The 21,545-nt window shown below is 40.2% G+C and overlaps 1 protein-coding gene across 1 annotated transcript in view; it reads right to left on the bottom strand.

Moving 5' to 3' along the window:
• The window catches only part of agbl4 (AGBL carboxypeptidase 4), a 200,931-nt gene that overhangs the window by 31,304 nt on the left and 148,082 nt on the right, over nt 1–21,545 (bottom strand). The gene's annotated exons all lie outside the window — the stretch shown is intronic.

Raw genomic sequence — 21,545 nt, 5'->3', positions numbered from 1 at the left:
CATGCCTTTGGCCAGAAGTGACCGTGAAGCAGAACGGTTCTGTTGTCAGTCCTGGTCCAGTTAGTGTTAGAACAGAGTACACATATACTACACAGAAGAACATCGAAACGCAAATACTCTCATTAACTAATATTTATACCCAGGGCCATGACTTAAACATATTTATGTTTTGTAAATAAATTTTAAAAAAAGCCAATATAAAAATACAAAATACAGGAAGATTATTAAGATTCTAATTGGTATTTATAAGAGACTTCAATTAAAACATTCAGTCATTGTTTATTATCTGTAAAATGATTAGCCAGTAATGGGATTTTATCAAATGGTAATGATGACTGACAATTTATTTTTGTTTTTGTTGACAGATGTACCTAATTAAAAGATGGTAAAATTACAAAAATGTTTACTTTTAGTTTTCATTTATATTATTCTGCATATATTTCGCAGTATATTTATGGAAACTGTATTCAACATTTCAATTCCCTGAGGCCTATGATCTGGATTAAAGCTAAAGGCTGTTAGCCTTTAGCAGGTCTGTTGTAGCTAACGTTAGCTCTGTTGTTCTCTTGCAGCCACATGTTTTGCGTAGAGGTGATACTGTGAATTTGAAGTTCTGTCATGATAATAAAACTCTTTGTTGCTGAACTTACACACACCCATGCTCTTATCCCAGCTGTACAATAAACCGTGTGCTGTACAATATGTATCTTTTTCTAGCTAGCAACCAAACTTTAGCTGCTCTACTGTCACCTACTTGCTGTAATGACTTAATCAAAAATATGTATCAAGTACCAGACCTAATAACAATAGTCCTAAAGTAACACATTAGACAGTACCTGTACTGTACTGGTGAAAGCTTCATATTTGTTTTGTTTTGATGGAAAGCTGTCATCCAGTTTCTTATTCCAACAAGTACAAAACGTACTGTTTAGAAGAAGCTTCTGTGCTATTGAAAACTCAAGTATGTCATGCTGGCTACTACTAAACTTCAAAGGATATTACACAATTTTTAAAAATTATTATACCCTGTAAAATGCTTCAAAGCACTCACAGGCCCTGTATTTTTCAGTGGAAAGACAGAAAATGTATTTTTTATTTACACTTTGTATTTACCTTAAAACTATTTTTGAAGTACACTATACTACACTGAGTTTTCCATTTGTTTTGGTGACCTTCTTTGACAACAATTCCACAATCTAACATGTGAACTCACCAACATGATGGCAGTGAATTCTTTTCATCAAGGAACAACAATACAACACTAGGTTTTCTGCCCAATGATAACGTCCAGCCTCTGTTGCCTCTGCAGTCTGTACTGAAGTCCTGTCATTTTGAACGGTTGTGGTGTAAACCTTGGCTTCCACTGTGGTTGTCCTACATTGTTAAAAGTAGGGACAGAGATGACAGTGAATGTTACAACCTTAGCCTTTAACATCAGGCTGTCAAGCAGTGTCTAACCATTAGCTTTAACCTGTTTTACCTTGAAAAGGGGCCGTTAGCGAGGCTGCTCTGCTCCTTCGCTAATCACTACGGTCAATGTCACTGGACACTGTGGAAGTCACAGTGTCCACGGCATCGCAGTGGCTTGAAAAGTAAAGTGAAGGTCAGCGTAAAAAAGTTGTTCAGAGGTCGTGGAGTCTCTTCTTATTCACTTCAACATCTACGCAGGTCAAATATCCTTTGGCATTGAAAAACAGTCAAACGCTGTGTTTTTATCAATACGCAGCTGAAGGGGAGTGATAATAATAGATGAGCGCTTAATTACCACTGGGAGGCGACACCGCAAATCGATGAATAGAAAGACAGAAATGTTAAAGGATCAACATTTTTCTAACTGGTCACTTCATCTGAACGACCTTGACATAAATTCATACTGAAGGTTATTATCATTAGTCTTGTATATTTTAACATATTTATTCAAATATATTATAATGTCTCTGTTAAACAAAATCTTGACATATGTGCTTTTCACCCTTATGTGATGTTTAAATTCAGCAAAGATGTTGTTTTCAACAATATTAATCAGTCTACAGCAGAGTTTCCCAAACTTTTTTTCTGGGGACCCGTATTTTAAAAGTCACAAAAATCACCTTCGCGACCCAAGTCAATAGATATTATTCATAAACTCCTGGGAAACATGATGTGAGACAAAAAAAAAATGTGCGACCCATCTGAGGGTCGTGAGCCAGTCTTTGGGAAACAATGGTCTACAGTCCTTCACAATTCACCTGACAGTTGTGTCAGTCAGCTGCTCATTTGTACTACACTTACTGTTAAGATCGCAACTAAAGCTTGAAGCGAGACAAACATTTTTTGTACGCCAAAAAACTGCATGCATCAACTGAGTAATAGAGCAACGACAATATGTATAATATAATTCAAATATAAAATAGAAATATGGAAGATGTATAGAAAATAAAATACACCTATTGTTATAATAGCTCTAGGCTTGAGACAACAACAACAACAACAACCTCAGCCTCTTCTTCGAGGACACTTTCAGTCACACACTGTTTTAAGGTCCAGAGAAGAAGCTCAGTCATGGATCAGAAACAAAGGACCCTGTTAGCGCCGAAATACAAACTTCTAGTGCTTTGCCAGGAAACATGGAGTGCTGCAGATTCTAAAGCACTGGTCACAGCTCTCTTTGAAACCACAACTTCTCCTTTTTACCCTCTGAAAATAATGACAGAAGGAGAAGAGCGTAAAAAAGGGGAACGGCTGGTCTGCACGCAGCGTGATACAGGATCAGTGTCGTCCAGTAATAGCAATCTTTTGAAGAATGTGCCACTGAACTTTAAGGGGCCGTCTTGAGTAGCAAATAGGAAGAAAGGAGACAAAGGAAGGATTTAACAGGGATACAGTCCCTGCTGCGCTGGCCTATCGCTGCAACACATTGTACCAGTTTGTTTGTGTCTAAGTGTGTCTGCCGGATTCTGTGTTTGGACAAAACCAAATATAAACAAAAAGATGGCAGCGTGGACTGGAGCTGAAATGTAGCCAAATGGTAACGATGGAGTTATTTTTCAAATGACACTGGACCGCTGCGGTGCAACAGCAGAACCACAGGAGGTCCTCGGTTTACGAAGCCCATCACCCACGGCGTGTTGTGGTCACCATCTCCCATGTCCCCAGTTTACATTCACTTTCTTTTGTCTTTTTGCCCTTTATTATGGCGTGGGTCAGACTTTTCTGATGTTTTTATGTCCTAGATCAGGGGGTGCCAAATAAGTGGATCGGGATCTCCCAAACAGATTGCAAAGGGAGTACTGGTAGATCATGAGCAATTAAAATAGAATAAAAACGTATATATATAAATTGAATTCTATGGTGTGTAGAAGTGACTATATACTAAAACAATAAATCATATTGTGCCTTAGAGTTACATGCATTTAATCAGTAACCTAACATATAATGTATAAAGTTCAGTTTAGTGACATATTTAGTTATGTACTTACAGTGAAAATTAACTTACGTGGTGTTGTAGCGCTGATGTAAGTCAAGGACCCAGTGTATAGAAACAGAATACGAGAGAGAGAGAGAGAGGGTGAGAGAGACCAAGGCCACACCTGCAGCTTATCAGACCGACACCGTCATACAGGCAGCAAACATCTGTAGTTCTTCACTGCTCAGTCTCTTCCCACCTATCAATGATCCCTGAGCCACAGTTGGTCTGAGGTAAACAACACTACAGAGCCTGATCTTAATAACCACCATTAAACCTCCGAGCTCTGTCTTTTAGTCCATTTTCTCTTTTGTTTCATTTCAACCCAGTTCTTCTTCTTCTTCTTACACCTCCTCACTCAACCTCAAAGTTTCTCTTGATACCATTCCGTCCACACCCCTGAGATAATAAACCATTTGTGCACAGGAGGATGGTGTGTGTGTGTGTGTAGTCATGTGTTTCCTGTCAGGATCATCGCACCTCTGTAGCTGCGACAATGTCATTCAGCAGTTTAGTAACAGACCATTACCTTGTTAATACCTGACTAATGGACGCTCGGCTATTTATTTTAAACCACAGAAATGTTTATGCTTTTATCAGCCACTTAGCTCTCGAATCAACCGTCCGCCGGGGCACAGGGAACAAAACAACAAAGACAACGTGATAATTGGCCTCATCTCTTTTTTTCTAGGCCCGAAAAATAAATAAAAAAACTGACCACGGTCTGCTGTACAGTCTGCTGCTCCAATTTACATACAGTTTTCAGCCAGTTATGCGGGGGGAGGAAAAAAGTTAAGTTTGTATCTACTCTGCTTTATTTTTTGATGATAATCGTTAAACAACAGCGTTGTTGATTTTTTAAATATATTTTTGTTTTCCCACATAGACGGTAAAGAAGCTTTTAGCCAGGCTAGTGTTTGCTATAATTGCTGCTTTCTAATATACAGAAAAAAGCCATTAGCGTAACAGCAGAGGGAGCCTAGTGCAAATCTGGGTTTTATTATAATCATTATTTTGGTTTTATCAAGACATTATACTATTTTCTGTTCCACTGTCTACATGCAGTGAGAGGTATGAAATAAGGATAATGGATATACGAATATATATATATATATATATACGTATATATATATATAATATATTTATCAATTTATTTAAATAATAAAACAAAGCTAAAACTCAAAAGGCTAATTGACACTGAAGATGGATTTTGGCTCCTGGCTCCAGCTCTGGTGTCTGCTCATTAAAATGATTTGACCTGTGAAGTTACTTGATTAAAACAAATTAGTTATCCATCTCACCATGTCTCTGTAAGTCAACTTAAAAGGATTTAAACACAGCGTTGACACCTGCTGTTAGTGCAGCGCTCGGATGAAACCCACACAAAAACGCCTCAGATCATCAAGGCCTTCTGCAGAAAATTAAACAACCTTGAATATAAAATGGCTTTTTTTGAACAACATGTATCGAAGAGGGCAAAAGGACGTTTAGTGAAGCTGATCGAGTCGCTCTTTGAAACCCTACACAGACTTGTATTACACTAAACCCTGATTTGCATTCTTTTGTTTCACCACAGCCCTTCATTTCTACTGCACACTACTGCGAGTACTTCAAACTCTCAGACGTGGAATTATAACTGAGTATTAATAATACTCCAGCTCCTGACTTTGTTTGCATCTCTGTTGGCCTGCTCCTGATTTACTCACTTCCTGCAAAAAAAGAAACAACATTCTGGATTAATGTGGTTGCCGTGACAACATGTGGTCTATAGAGCTGCTGGGATGGGTTTGTCTGCGTGTTTCGGTGTATACTTTGTTTGAAGTGGCAGGCCTTTTTCTACGGCTTTGATCAGAGAAATGTTTGTAGTGGGGGCAAACCTAGAGAACAAACAGGACTTCAGAGAGATTAGTGATCTGTGGAAAACACACTCTCTCACACACACACAAACACGTGCATTAAGTTAGCTTTATTAATTATAATCAGCAGCACAGAGACAGACAGAGCTTCTCGGCTCCTTCGTGTTTTTCATCGATGAATGAATCGGAACAGGGAGAGAGTAAAGGATTAGACAGGAGTGCTGTTTGACACTCCTCTGTTCCGTTCCTCTTTTTCAATACCACTGGACTGATGTCCAGGAAACATCAAGAACAAGTGATGTAGAGAAGAACGTGTGCTTTAAGTGTGTGCGATCGCCTGTTCCTACCCCCTGCAGAAACAGTCTAAATTCATCAGTTCAGAGGAGGCGGCTGGAGAGCATTTACACCGCGGTTGTAACAAACGCTCGTCCATCACGTTATTCAGAGCGGCAGCTCGGTTGTCTGCACATCAGGCGTGAGACTGTGAGGAGAAGTCTGTGATAGTGACAACACCTCGACACCAAAGGCAGCTCTCGACCTCAGCCCAGACGGACAGCGCTGTAGCTATTCTGGCCACAGGCACATTACTCAGCCACCGAGATAGGATGATAAGTCATCCACTGAGGTCGCAGGAGATGCTATGTCACTCACTGCAGGTACTTCCCAATTTGAGGAATTGAAGTGTGGGGCCGAAACAAATGGCAGTGAGTTTCTCTCCTCAGCTGGCAAATGGACAGAGGGGTGAGTCATATTTCAACGCCCTGAAACCACACTGAGGGACAGTTAGGACTAGGTCTAAAATGAATTAAAATGCAAATCTGTATGTTTTTTTTTTTGAGTGAGGCAGAAAAAATCAAAACACTAATAAAAAATACCAATGCAAAATTATAGGTATACGTAGCTGACAAAATAACCCAGTGGTTATAAAAGTAAGTGTCGGGGCCCTCTGGGGGGGGGGGGGGGGGGGTGGAGGGGGGGAGACGGGGGGTACAGAGATGATGCTCGTGATCACAGACCTTCTCGCTGTAAGGCCAGAGCACTGACCACTCCTCCACCATGTGGCCATGGTACGGATACTGTCACAATAATGTAGTACTGAGATGTATGGGAAAGTCAATCATTACTTCAAGTGGTAGTAACCACTAACACCAGACCGTAACAACCAGGTGTGGTGTAGCGAGTACTGTATGAAGGTACCTTCATATTTAATGGAAGAGGGCAGATTGGCAGAGTGGTTGAAAAGGTGGCTTAATCACACACTGAGAAGTCTGCCCCAAAGGAGCGTGATATAAAACGGTGATGCATTATTAATTAGCGGAGTGCGAGGCTGTCTGGGGTTTGACTCCCAAAGGAAAGACTGTCAGGAGCTGGGAGAGACAGACGGGATGGGTCCCTGACCTTGTCTGTCAGCTGTGGAGAAGGGCTGGGAGAGGAGACCTCCAGTCCCACTGACAGACACTCAGATCAACACTCTGCCAGTCTACAGCAGGCCTGCTGGGACACGACCCCACCACGAGACAGACACGATGACACTTTAGAGATGAACAGGACGAGTGTGAGGTTGGTAAATATGCTGAGCTGTGTTTACAGTGCACTGTGAACTGAAGAGGGCGGAGATGAACGGTGTGGGTGGCGTCGACATTTTCCTTAATTCCCACCAATAGCGATGACTTGTCTTTCTTATAAACTAAGTGACAGATGTAGAAACACAGACACAAACAATCCAGAATCTATTTGTCGTAGCTCTTCATCCTATGGTTTGAAATCTCGTGAGCGCATTCGTGTTAAAGGTGACGGCTGTGGACGGAGACGGAGTGGGTGAAGCAACACCAGCATATGGGCGAGAGCCATGTGTCATCTGGGGACACGGCAACAGTGGACAGATGTCAGCTTCAATTAACCCTCCTCCATCTGTCCGTCTCATTTTCTCTCACTCTCTCTTCCGCTGCCATGATCTCAACTAGGTCAGACACTGCCTTAAATCCCTGCATACAGTGTTTAAGATGAAAAGAGAAGAGCCTTTGTTGTTTTACCCCAGAGTCAGACCACAGACCTGAACCACCACCTGTCAAACAGATCTGGGGTATTAAATTATCAATGCCTCAGACCTCAATAATTCACACTGTCCAGTGTTGGCCCTGCTGTGAGTCGTATGTATTTCTGTTCTATCTCCAAGTTTAAACAGTGGTCTGAGAGTCTATTCTGTATCTTTACTGCAGGTTCTCAGTCAGGGTCAATGCCACTGGATGTCGGTGCAGTTCTACATGAAACACTTCTCTTTCTGAAAGCGTTACAGGTATAAAGAGCTTTAACAATATCAAAAACCCCTGCATGATTCACCGTCACTGGCTGGAAAAGAACCAACAACCTTCTTCCATGACCCTTTGGTTTGGTGTTAGCACAAATTAAACTGTTCCTGATAAGACTCCAAAACAGCTTACCCTGCAACACACCGAGAAGTTTGGACATTTGAGAATTGGGGCATTGGTATTGGCTCAGGGGGGTTATAGTTGTTGTTTTTCATGTTGGAATCTGAAATTCAGACTGATATCAGACCGAGCCACACAAAATTGAGCCAGGAATGGAAAGATGGTGAGTGAAATACATCGTAGTTCTACAAGAGCTCTGTAGCTGATCAGAAATGACTGATGTCTACAACAGAGGAGAGAATGCTGCGTGAAGGCTGTGCAAGGATGCTTCGTAAAATGATTCAGAACAGAAAAAAGATAGATTCAATAGCTGAAAATAAAAAGCATTTATAAAATGACAAAACCAGGCTGGAACAGTGAACAGGAACATCTGCGCTGGGTACGACCTCTGAGATCCAAGGTCAGACAGAAACCAAGATTTGAAGACGACCAAAAATCCTGCAGGATTGTGTCAAATCCATGCCAATAAACGCTGCCGTGTTAACTGGACAAACCTGTTCATTGACTGACAACTGGGTAAAGATTTTATTTTTAATACCAAGCACTGAGAGAGGAGCTACAACCACAGAGAAGGGAAATCAGAGCTGCAGTGATTCCAGGTAAAACCAGGGTGAAGAACAGAAAAAGAAAAAAAAAAAAACCACAGTGACACAAACTCCTCACAGTTGCTGTTGTTGCCCTTTTTACCCCTGAGCACATCCAGAACATTCAGCCCTGCATTACAGTAGCTGCAGCTCCACACATCCACACACATCCTAAAATCCAGGAGAAGAGAGCTGTCGACGTGCGTGCCAGCGACAGACTGAAACATCACACTGTAACGCCGTTTCCTTGAGTCTGACAAATGAGGCCCAGTCTGGGCTCTGCTGCTGGCAGTTACCTATGAAAGAACGCATCAATCCAAACGGCTCTCCAGTCCCACCTGTCACACTGCTGCACATTTCCTTCCAGTGGTGGTGCAGGGACACACACACACCAAAACACAAACAGGAATTATTTGTCACATCCACGCATATCCAGGTTCCCACCTTCCGTTGCTAACCAGCCTTTCCTGATCTGCCCTTGACACCTCGTGTCAGATCTCTTTCCTCTCCTTGTCCTTCTGACCTCCCCCCTCTCCCCCTTTACAACACCCAGCTGTGTGCAGGTGCAAGGCTGCTGGCAAAACTGTCAGTTTGACTCCCCTTTACTTAAGCACACAAACACACCGACACGCTCACAGCTTGGTTCCGACATGAGCTGCTACGTCTGTGAGTTTCTCCACACAGCGAGCAGGATCACACTCTGTCAACACGGAAAAGTTGGACCGACAGCACGCTCGGAAAACACCGGTCTGGGTCGTTCAAAAACAAACAAACAAAAAGAAGATACTTTTTGAACAAGGAACAAAAATGGGTTTCGATGTTACTGTAAACATGGAGAAAAGTACCACCATAGACTGAACTGAAAAGACCACCCTGGCTGCAGCACTGAAGAAACAACACTGCACATAAAGCTTGATGGAAATTTAGTTTCTACTAAAACATTTCAAATGACTACAGTACTACAGTGTTAGCATTCATTCTGCAATAATTAGTGTTTTTTTTCCATTTCTGATTTCTGTATCATTTTTATTTTTAGGCATGAAAAACATCGTCCCTGTGACAATATTAATTACATGTGTCAAACTCCTGGCCCGGAGTGTAATTATTTTTGGTCCGCGAAATCATATCAAATGTGTACTAAAGTTGCCCCCCCCCAGTATATAGCCCGTATATACTACTTTGTAGTATTAGTGGTGTATTCGCTATGCTAGAAACTGGAAAGGCTACAGATAAAGAAACATAAGGAACAAAAACCACTGATGTGTGTTTTATTTCCAATTTAATTTCTCATGTTTGTAATATTAACCTTTAGTTGTTGCAGATTCAATGTTTACACACAAATAAAGTTAAATTATACATAAATATATTTTTAAAATTCTGTTTATTTTATTTTGTACCTATTACTGGTTGAGTTCACTTTGCTGCAGTCATTTTTCACACTTGTAATCACTTGCACCTTGTTGGCTGCTGGTTTGAACCTTGGCACTCTCCATCCCATAATGGTTTTTCACTTGATTAACAAGCTTCGTTGAACTCCTGTCTCCCTCTTCACTGCTTACCAAAGACATTTCGACTCTAATGTTGTTACTTCATTTATTTGTAGTCATGAAAACAGAATAAGATCAGTTTAAAGAGAAAACTTTTATGAGCCGAATATTAGCGCTGTGCTGACAGTGCTCTACTGCACTAGTCGAAGATGTAGTGCTAAAACGAATGTTCATTATCACACACACGTACAGACCACGCAGTGAATTCAACAGATGTGAACGTGCAGTTGATGTCAGTGTGACCGGCCCCAGGTCATCTAACAGCTCCAAACAAGGCGCTCATTAGCACCGAGCTATTACCGGGTTCTGCTGGCAACATCCGGCTGCGTGTGTGTGGTGTGTGTGTGATAATGATAGACTTGGGGTCCACGGTGACAATGACAAAGTGAGACAAGTGTCAGTTTGGTGTTTGACCAAACGTCACCTCAGATCTCAGTACTCTAAATACAGACACGCAGAGAGGACGGAGAACCGAGGTTTGGAGAACACACAAACATTAGAGCGAATCCTTCACTGAGGTTTTTAAAAAAATGTAGATAAAAGTAAAATGACATAAATGTAAATCAGCAGCCTCTTTGTTATGAAATATAAATATAAATCACTGTTAAAGTCTCATTATTGACAAATATAAAGCAGTTACGACACTAAAGTTTACTTTAATAAAGCATTTACGACACTAAAGCTTCAGCCGGAGCGTTAGCCTCAGGCTAATGTGAAAACACACAGTAGGGTCCCACTCTTATTAAAAAGCAACACTCAGCAGTTTCTATTTCCAGCTGAGTCACTGAAACATCAGTAAAATGTTTCTGTAAAATATTGCTAATTTGATTTAAAAAAATATATGAAATGTTACAATTAAACATTACATACATTTTTACCTTACCTCTTAAACAGTAAAAGTAAGGGTTAACAGTATGATCGAGTTAGTCATTTCTTTTATATATTACATACATCATATTTTATTTTTTCGTAGCTTGTCAAATATGGTAATATTGATGGTGGCAGATTGTAACTAGAACAAAAATATTAGATAATGGCTCCGCTCGGAATTCTATCATTTCTCCATCTTCAATAATCAGTGTGAAGACACACTGGTGTCACTCACTCAGCTGCACTCTGTCACACACAGCTCCTCTAAAACCCCACCGTCTTTTCATGATGATTTTCAGGCCCATTCACTGTAATTGGCTTCAAATCACCATTAAAAATAAAGTCTCTCTAATGACCGCTGGTAGAAGATAAAAAAAAAAAGTCCTCTTTCTCTCAGCTTTTTACCCTTAACTGTCTTCTGTTAAAGCCTCCCATCATTTTATAAACCCTTTGGTCTGTGAGGGATTGCTGACCAAAAATATATCAGGAGAACGTGCAGAACTGTGATGTGCAGTGAAAGATTCATCTTTGATTAAAAAAAATAATCTTTTTAATCTTTTTAACTTGTAAAGCTAGGAAGTCTTAAAGATAATCCAGTGCTAAGATCTAATGACTCGTCCAGCAAACAATGACATAAAAACGTTTCGTCATTTAGATTAAAAGGAAATATACTGTATATAAATATGTATACATAATCCAAATATATTTTGATTTTTTAACTTGGCCAAGAGTCTGATCTCAAATGTGTACTGGTGTCTGCAGCGAGATGGTACTTATTTTAAGAGTTGTTCAGAACTAGTGAAAAAGGAGGAGTAGGAGTTTAAAATTATTTTAATTTTATTTTTAATGAATTTTAATCTGATTCACAAATGAGTAGGTGTGAATTTATCATGATTAATCATAATCATAACAATCACGATTAATCGTGACTTATCATAATCATGATTAATCAGCTTAATCAACCTGCCTAAATATGACAAAACAAGTTTTCCTCTAATGTCTAATGCGTATTTCACCTGTGTTTATTTGCAATGAATCAAATTACTTGGGATTTTAATATGTAAAAATATCAAAGCAGTAGCTCCACAGAGTGGGTGGATTGTAGTGATTGCTTTGAGTGATTTCCATCTTGATGGTGGTGGAACACCGCTTTCTAAACGTCGCTGAAGTCCTTGAGGTAATTAAACCACAAACCAAATTACTACATCACCAGTGAAATTAAAAGTTCCATTTAAAAGTGCTGCACATCATCTCGTCTCACTACAAACACGGCCATCATCAGGCAGACAGACAGTACCAGACACAGGATGATTGCCCTTGAAATCCGACAGAATCTCTGATTTAACTTATTAGATTATAATTAAAATACTCCATGCACAATTAGCGCATTTCAATTTAGCCACAGCTACATTTGTAATGACCGAACCGAAGGTGGTGGTGGTGGTGGTCTGGGCGGGGGAGTTGGACCACACTTTTCACTGCGCACAATAGGGAGAGGAGAGAAGCTAATGTTACATGAAAAAGCAGTAAATGGAGTAAAAAGGAGAAGAGGAGAAAAGAGGACGTGGCAGAGAAGGAGAGGTGAGGAGTCAGGGGGGGGAGAGGCGACGACTGTGAGCGGTGGGACATGAATATTAAGCAGCTGCAGTGATTAGGGTGTTGGTGCAGAGTGGCACTGTGACAGTGACATTGGGCGCCTTTGGCAGCCGCGGCCACGCTGATTCTGTGGAACCTGCTTCATTTGGGCCATAATGAGCTTAAATGTTCAGAGAATGAAAAATTCATCATTGCTTTGGATCGTGTTAATTGGACGGGCCGTCTGCATTAATAGAGGCCACGCAGGAGCATGCATGTGGGTGTGTATGTGTGTGGAAGTATGTTCCCACGTAGGCTGTTTGAAATGAGAAAAAGAAAAGAAAAACTTCTGAGGAACGTTTCTGTACTAAAACAGAACAACAGTCAGCAGTTTCTCTCAGTCCATGAGGTGGAGCAGAGAAGCCAGTGAAACAACCAGGGTTCATTCACATCAGTCTCAGCCACTTCTCAAACACAACACTGCGATATTTGGATTTAAAAAAACAAACAAACAAGAAAACCCAACTCACATTTACATCACGAGTCATCGTCTGTGTCTCCTCCTCCTGTCCCTGTGTCCACCTGTCCTGGCTCTCGTGTTTCCTTCCACAGTGATTTTCTCACCTTCTCCACCTGTGTCTTGTTAATGCTACATTCAAGGAAGCTGGGAATTATTCCCCTCGGAGTGTTCTAGAGTGATTCAGGGGAACTAAGTCGAACATAAATAAAATCATGGAGTCCAACGTTGTTTTATTATCACATTCATCAGTGGAACTGTCTTCAAGTTCCTGCTAAAATGCACTTTTCTAAAATATGTTGACTAAACCAGCTGACTTTGTTTTTTTTTAACATGTCAGTCTGCTGCATCTCATTTAGGGTCAGGTCAATTTGTCACAAGTACGACCTTTGACCTTGGTAGCGTTCCAGTGCACTTGTCCTGGTCAAGGGTCTGACATTTCAGACTTCCCAGCTTCCTTGAAGGCACCCTGACTCCTCCCCTGTCTCCCTGTGTTTACCTGTCCCTCCTCTCTGTGCCATAGTGAACCAATGTGACTGGACACTTGTCCTGACTGTGTCTTCGACCTGTCTCTCTGACTGCCTCCTGTTGCAGTTCCTTTTCTTCTCTGCCCTCTGGTTTGTTTACTGAATACAATACTGAGAAATATGTCAACCTTACTGCAGTCCTGCTACTGAGCAATATATTTGACAACTTTCATACAGTTTGACTAAAAACAATCTTTGTCAGGCAAAAGGAACTAAAATGTGTTGAATTGTTAAATTCTTAGTCATATTATATACTGAGAAAATTTTTTTTTTTGAAAATTGAAGACTTATGCCAATTTAGAAATGACAATTGTCAAAGCCCCCCACTGCCCTCTCCCCAGCACATTGACTTTGCTTTAAAAACTCAAAGAGCTGCTACTCTCACAGGAGAAAGGAAATTAAATTATAAGTCAGTGTATTTCTCCACAGTCGAATAATTAACAAAAATATTGAAATTGAAATTCATTTGTCTTGCTTTGCCCGCCTGCAGCAACTTTGCACCCCCTAAGGAGACCCGCCCCCTACTTTGGGAACCACTCTATTTGATTGAATGAATTAAAGAATGGACATGATGATTCAGGAACTTTCACAGAAAGCACAAACTGAAGAACAGAAATAACCAAAACAAGCCTCTTGGGTGTGCGACATAAATACAGCCTGTCTCTCTCTCTCTCTCTCTCTCTCTCTCTCTCTCCACTGCAGTGTGTGAGGAGGACACTTGCTGTTTAATGCGACAGACAGCGAGGCTGCAGAGCCCAGCCCGGTCTGGAGCAGCTCAGCTCAGCCCAGCTCAGCCGAGCCAGAGCCAATCCATCATCACCACCACTGAATCATTGCGCTGTCAATAAAGGCCGGCAGCAATACATTACAAGCATGTGGCAGGCTTTTGCGATAATGATATTGAAAAGTCCCTTTTGGGCTGCAGGAAAAAGCCCGGCCGTCCAACGCATTTGCTTACAGAGGCAATAATATATGGAAATGAATCAGGTACGGCAGACAGGGAGTGGTAGGCTGTAGGAGTGAGCAGAATTCAGTCTTAAGGAAATGAGGAAAAGTGGCTTTGGTCCACTTTCTGTCAAACTCCAGGATGGAGTGAAACCAAATCTGGTGGTTCAGTTTGGGTACAAATTCCACAAAGTACGTTAGCAACACGTACTTCTTTCTAACTTTGCTACATCAACACTGGTGCCACAAAGCACTTAACTGATTCCAGTCAAAGATGCTGAACAAATACCTGGATGTGTATTTGCCACACGACAACTTTCTACCTGATTCTGGAAATCCTCTTCTTCACCAGGTGGCAGATTCACAGCAGACTGAATCTGCTGGCTGTGCTTCTGTTTGTTAGTGGTTCAGTCAAAGTACTTTCTTTGCACAGAGAAACTCTGCCCCCCCGCCCCCCTCCTTTTCTGAAGAATTAAACCAAACGTGTGGTTTCACAAGGGCTGCATCAAACAGTTCTACTTCACAGACAATGATCCAAGTTTTTGCACTAAAATGTTTGTGTCACCTTTTTTTTAAGAACATTATTTTCAAAGATGCTTTTATCCAAAACGACTCACAAGAGGAGGATTAACGATTAAAATACAAATAGGAACTCTTGAAAGGAACTCTTGCAGGAGGAGATAGAGGAGGCCTTGTACAGGGAGTCAAAGGACAGGAGGTGCTCTCTGGTATTCTTTTACACAATTTAAATGTCATAAACATAAGGAGGCTTTCCTCCTTATGTTTCCAGTAAACGACAGAGTAAATCAAACCAATAGACATTTGATTTCGAATAAAAACCCCTCCACATTCAGACAAATACGTATAGTAGTTCATTAAATTAATTCTCCTGCAAAAGCCCAAAAGTTTTTCGCCGGTGTAGCTGGAGAGGAACACGACAAACATCTGCGCCGCCACTAGACCGGCTTTTCAAACACCTCTGTAAAGCTAACTAAAGTTAAGAGCTGAGCCAGTGACTCTTCAAAAAGAACATTTCTAACAGCATGTGGCCAACTCCAACTCTAATTTAAATTTTCATCACGGTGATACTGAGTGTACTTGGCTTCTCTCTGCTGAGAAATTTGAATTAATTCTAGAGTCACTGCAGTTTAAAGAGACCCATTTCCACACATGGCTATCAATTTGAAAATATTAGCTCTTGTGACATTAGTTAAGTGCTATTCCAGTGTCGCAATAACACATTTAAAAGTTTGAAGCAGGTGCCGAGCTGAGGGTTCATTTGAACAGTTTTGACCCTGACTTGTTGGATTTAAAGCTTCCATATGGAAAAAATGAAAAGTTATTACTGTGTAAAAGTGAAAAATTCACAAATGTCCCTTTTAGGAGAACATCGGCGCACGGGAGACGTCGACGGAAAAACATTACAGTGATTTCTTCACAAAACAGTTTGATGCATGATTACAATTGAAGTCTGGCAGTATGGGAAAGGTGCCAGTGGGTGGGGGGAGTTGTTGTTCAGAACAACACTGGAGCAGGTGAAAAATAATCACAGTGTTTGAATGTTGTGAACAACAACACAAGAATCTAGCATCGAAACCAACCATTAACTGGAAAATAGTTTTATCAGCGGTTGTTTTTGCCGATGTACAACAATTATTAATCACCATACAATTATCACATTTATGCAGCAACTGAATCTATGAACAAGTGATCACCAACTGGTGGCCCGTGGGCCGAATCCAGCACACATTTTACACTTACAAAATTGTAAGGATCAAAGAGAAAATGTGGCGTGGTCCCAACTATGAAGAAAAAATTGCCTTCAGATCTGCAATAAAATAAAATATATTATATACTGCATATATCAGTTAACAATGTTAGACAAAAAATGTCACTTTTAATTAATTGTATTTCGAGTGTTCGTCTTCCAAGGTGTCTGTCCAGAAAAATTCTGGCCCTCTGACAATCAGTTAAACATTAGTCAGTTACAGTGAAAAACAATCTACAGAAAATGAACAAGTTCTATTTAAGTAATTAAATTTGTAGATTAATTTCACTTTATTCATTTCTTTTCCTTCCGACTCACTCTTTCTCCACTTTTAACGTACAATAACTCACTTTCTTTTCACCAGTAAAGCATTATGTTATTGGCAACAAACCATTTTCTCACTCAGCGAATTAGTGAGACACAGCACTGGGGTTCAGTGGTCGACACCTTGATTAAATGTCAACTGGTTGGTGGCTGCAATGTGCACGTTATTATTTTGATATGTCTAATGAAGACGTTTCAGACCCTTATATACAGTATATGTGGTAAATCCCACAATGCAACTGTGGCGCACACATTTTCTGAACTTTAGTCAACTTTCCTAAAACTTAACTACTGGAGACTTCGGAGAATAAGACTGAGCAAAACTTCACTGTTGACTCTCTGAGCAAGTATTCACCAATAGTACCCACAAGACTGCAGTACATAATAAGTGACTTCCTTAAAGTAAAGAAGTGCTGGTCAAACTCCAGGGCTTCACGTCAGTTAGGAACATATGACTTTTCCAAACACTTCTGAATTATGTGAGAAGCTACGGGGGAAAAAAAGAAAAGAAAAAAAAGACAGGAGAGGATTTTGCTGATAGAATAAAAGATTTATTTCTGTTTATCTATGCATTAGACAGGTGTTCCTGAATGCAGCAAGAGAAAAACACAGAACAGGATGCTAAGCGTCAAAAGAGTTGCTCGCATAGCAGAGGTGTGGCCGGTTTAGCAAAGACAAGTACACTCTTTATCGCATATACTCACAACTTTTTTTTTTTTTTTTTCTTTTTCATAGGGCTCTGCCTCTAGGAGGGTGAAGGAGCGTTTACTGCAATAGTATTGATTCTTTTTATTTTCTCTCATGATCATTTCAGCTGGAAATACTGCATACAGTGAAAACCCTGTCTTCCCCTTGTAGTCATCGCAGAGCTGTTACAACGATCACAGACTTGTTGTACCCAGGCAGCCTTGAATGGCTGAGGAAATGGGGAGGAAATGTAGCAATAGTCCCAGATGAAACTGTCACATCACCGTTAGGTTCTGATTCAAACTCAAGAACGTGCAAACGCATGTTAAGGTTTCTCAACCACCGGCCTGTCACCCGACCTCCGTGGTTGACCTTTCCACCCAACGGTGATATGGTACGCACGGTGATTACATCTCCACACCTGCATAGGAATTCAATTACACACCAAACGCTCTGGGTCACATCAGAGGCCCAGAGTACAACCTTACAAGTGAACCGTTATGAAAACAGTCCAATGGATGGCTTAAGTGCTTCCATTTAACTGACTCTGTGTACAGTCTGCTCACAGCAGGAACAAACTGCTCAGCAACATTTCATGTTTACAGACAGAAAAAGAAGAAGAGAGAGAGACAAGGAAACAAAGACACACAATAAAGACTTTGGTGCAGAGAAGATTCCATTGGTATCACTGCAATGGATGACCAACAATACAATGCACTCTGATGCATCATACTTCAGGTAATACACATGGGTCTGTACCTCATGGTCTAACTCACAGTATGTTAATCACTGACACATTGATAGTCTGAACAAATGTGGACTGACAGGTCAGGATGGCAAGTGAACAGAGTTGTTGATTTCAAAATTGGCAGTTCTTAGCAACTGATGACAATGCACCCGACCAATGCAATGGCTGCAACTTTTGTGTCAAACAAATTTCATATTTTGACAAAAAAAAACAAAAAAAAAAAACATCTATTAACAGAATCTGAGTTTTGTGTAAAGAACTACACACTGTGTACATCGATGTGTATTCGTTGAGCTGAGGACTTCTTCTATGGTGACACACACACACACAGCCCAGTCCCACTGAGGTTTCCATTAAGACAACCTGACATGTAACCAGTGAACAGTGGTATTCCAATGGTCATCTGAGTGTAAGTGTTGATAATCCTGTACTACACATAGTGTAACCTGATCTAACCGTAAAAATGCATATATCTGAAAATATACTGCAACAATGTAAATATTGGTGGACGACAGGTCCTAGAAGCAGATGCATCCACTGAAAGTCAGCAAAGTCTGAGGTACTTCTGAAAAGTCACAGCTGAGGATATAATAACTATCTACAATATTTGGATGGATATCATAATAGCTGATACAGTAAAAGCAGGGTTATTGGTTTAGCGAAAAAACATTTTGGCTTAAAATCGGTTGAGCCGAGGGGCTGGCGGCGGCGGTCGACACACCTGATTAACACATAGACGTGTGTAAAACATAGAAAACAGCACCATTTGAGGTCCAATAGATCAGTTTGTTGAACTGTTTGCTGGTAGCACCGTCAACCAGTAGAAATCTCAGAATGCAATACAGAGACAGGACACGAGCACTGACCGACTGCACGACATAGCAAAGAGCGAAGGAATATAGATATATTTATATATATATATATATATATAGAGAGAGAGAGATATTCTGAGACCACCCCTCACACACGGACGCCCCCTTACAGCAGCATGTAGAAGCTAGTAATAAAAGTGATTTCTCTTAAGAATGATATTTCTGTACTGAGGTGTTTTACAGGTTTTATATGCTATAAATGTTGAGAGTAACCAGGTTTACTTTTACCTATATATATATGTTTTTTTTTCGTTACTAATATACACATAGATTACAGTCACTGACAAACAAACACCAGAGTAACAATGAGGTAGGACGGTGAAGTTAGATGAAGTAGAACCGGTTTGTGGATTGTATACAAAGTTACTGGTACCTTGAGAAAAATAGGTCTTTCAACGCCTTTCTCTCGTTTGTCTTGCTTCTAAGTAACTGACAGTGTATCTGTGGCTGCGACACAAGCGCAATTCCAAAAAAGCCTTACGCTCAAAAACAGATGTTATTCATCTTGTCCCCCCCCTACAGTGAAGCTACAAACTGATCACCCCCCTGCTTGCGACCCCTCAATCAAAGTCTGAAAAAGCAACATAGAGCAACTTCACTTGTGAAGCAACACACACCAAAAACACACAACAGGAAGAAGATTCGCCATTATCTTGACAAGTGTGCATTTTCCATCCAATCTTTTCTTTTTTTTTTTTAAATCTGGGGAATGACGACCTAGAGGTTTGTTTTTTTTTACACGGAGAAGTTTTAAAAACTGAGCTTCACCTTTTGTTACCACACGAATGTAACAGTAATAAAAGTTTTGGCATTGTTGTGGACTCCAACTGGTTAAAGGTTTCCATTCACATCTGTGGCTTTTCAAGTCACTGGTCTCATCTGATAAGACATTAGCTTTGTCATTGTAGACTAAACCAAATCTGGGCTTTAAAAACAAACAGACAAACAAAAAAACAAAAAAACAAGAAAAAGAAATCAGAGTTTTCATGCAGCTTTTCCTTCAAGTAAAAAAAAAGAGGTTCTTAGGGAAATTGATTAAGCTTAACCACGCTCCAGGGAACCAGCCTTTGAAACCACACACCATTTGGCATCTGACGTTAAGGTATCAAACACAAACACAGTACGCAACAACGCGTCAGAATTTCAGCGAGGTGCCTTTGCCCAGGCAAAAGTCTTTTTTGTCTTTTAAAGCACGTGCACTTTTAAATACACGCCTGCAGATATACAGCTCACGTTTCTTTGTACAGAGGGGGTGGGGGAGCCAAGGGTTTGAAAACTCAACTTTTAGGAACAAGGACATCAACAATATGTCACCATCCGGTTGCTCAAGATTTACGACCGTGACCTCACATGGAGCTTCTCTTTGTGCAAATGCTGCTAATTCCTTAGTCTTGTCTCCGTCTGTCTTTTCCATCATCATCCTGACAGTTTGTCAAACAAACGATCTCCACACATTGGTAAAAATCACATCTCCACACAAGTCATCGTATGACATCATAACCCACATGATCGTACACACGTCCAATTAAAACACATATTCCAGTCTTTTTTTTTTGCACAGTTCATATGATGTCGATACAAGAGTTATTGTCGTCTGCTTGTCAATTTGCCGAGTCAGCTGTTCATTGTTCACAAGGCCATGATGTGCACGTTCATCAATTCCAGGTAAAAAAAAAATCCAGGTAAAAATTAGGTAACTTTTTTTTGGAAATACGTTTCAAACACTTATTTTACCATCTTTTCAATTGTCCTTAGCTAACTTTGGAGCATTTGATGCCGCATATAACAAAAAACAAACAACTCTTATGTCATCATAGATATATAACATAACAATAAACTAAAATATTTTAAGGTGCTTCATGGTAACAATGTGATTGTTAGACCTTAATCTATATAAACATTTTAAAAAAAAGAACTAAGAAAACAAATATATTTTGTTTTATGACTGAAGAAACTGCCCAGTGATTTAAAGTGCATTCAATATAAACGTTTTGTGTCAATATAAGTACTGCATCTTAACTGTCAGATTACATCAGTCAAAAAGATACAAATTTTAATCTGGGGCAGATTAATTTAAATGTAAAATCCAAGTCAGACTTAGTAAATATCACATTGTTAAGATAGTTTCAGTTAAGGGCTCGCTCTCTCTAAACTCAGAGATAACTTTGGCTAAGAAAGGGACGTTTCTATTTTATTTGTTGTACTGTAGTATTACTACTGTACTGTACTCTAATCCACTGATCTATATGTGAATACAGTATAAAGCTTAAAGCTAACAATCCACATGTAAAAACAATAGCCTAAACTGAAATCTAATGTAATATGGAATTAGTACAGAAAGTAGAGCTCAAACCTTTAAAGGTGCGACAGGTTACGGAAATATTAATGTTGAATGGAAAAACAAATATATATATAAAAAGCCTGTGTTGTATTTACACTGCGTTTTCACAGGAATATAAAATAGCTTAACAAAAGGCTGATCTGATCTTTTTTTCTGATAGCAAAAGAAAAACAAGAGATGGAACAGAGGAGAAAAACAATCGAGAAAAGAACAGAGAGAGAATCTGGAGAACGAGGGGGAGAAAGGCTTGATGGGCAGCTCTGCAGCAGATTCACAGTTTGCCACAGCTATAGGTCACAGTTGAGATTTCAATCTGCAGCATTTAGTTCCAGCCTGCAGACAGCCACATAAAACCTTTTTGGTTCGAATGAATTATATTGGAGAGAGAGAAAGAGGGAAAAAAAAAGAAAACTCAAAACAAAAAAAAAAGAAAAACAATTTTCCAAGTTCTGATGGCATAGCTCGGTTGAAGCTGTCACTGGAGCGACCTTACTTTGTTCCCCAGTGGCA

Source organism: Cynoglossus semilaevis, chromosome 2 (genome assembly GCF_000523025.1).
Source record: "Cynoglossus semilaevis isolate Cse_v1.0 chromosome 2, Cse_v1.0, whole genome shotgun sequence".
Classification (NCBI taxonomy): Eukaryota; Metazoa; Chordata; class Actinopteri; order Pleuronectiformes; family Cynoglossidae; genus Cynoglossus; species Cynoglossus semilaevis.
The sequence above is the reverse complement of the archived record's forward strand: the minus strand, read 5'-3'. Positions and strand labels throughout refer to the sequence as shown.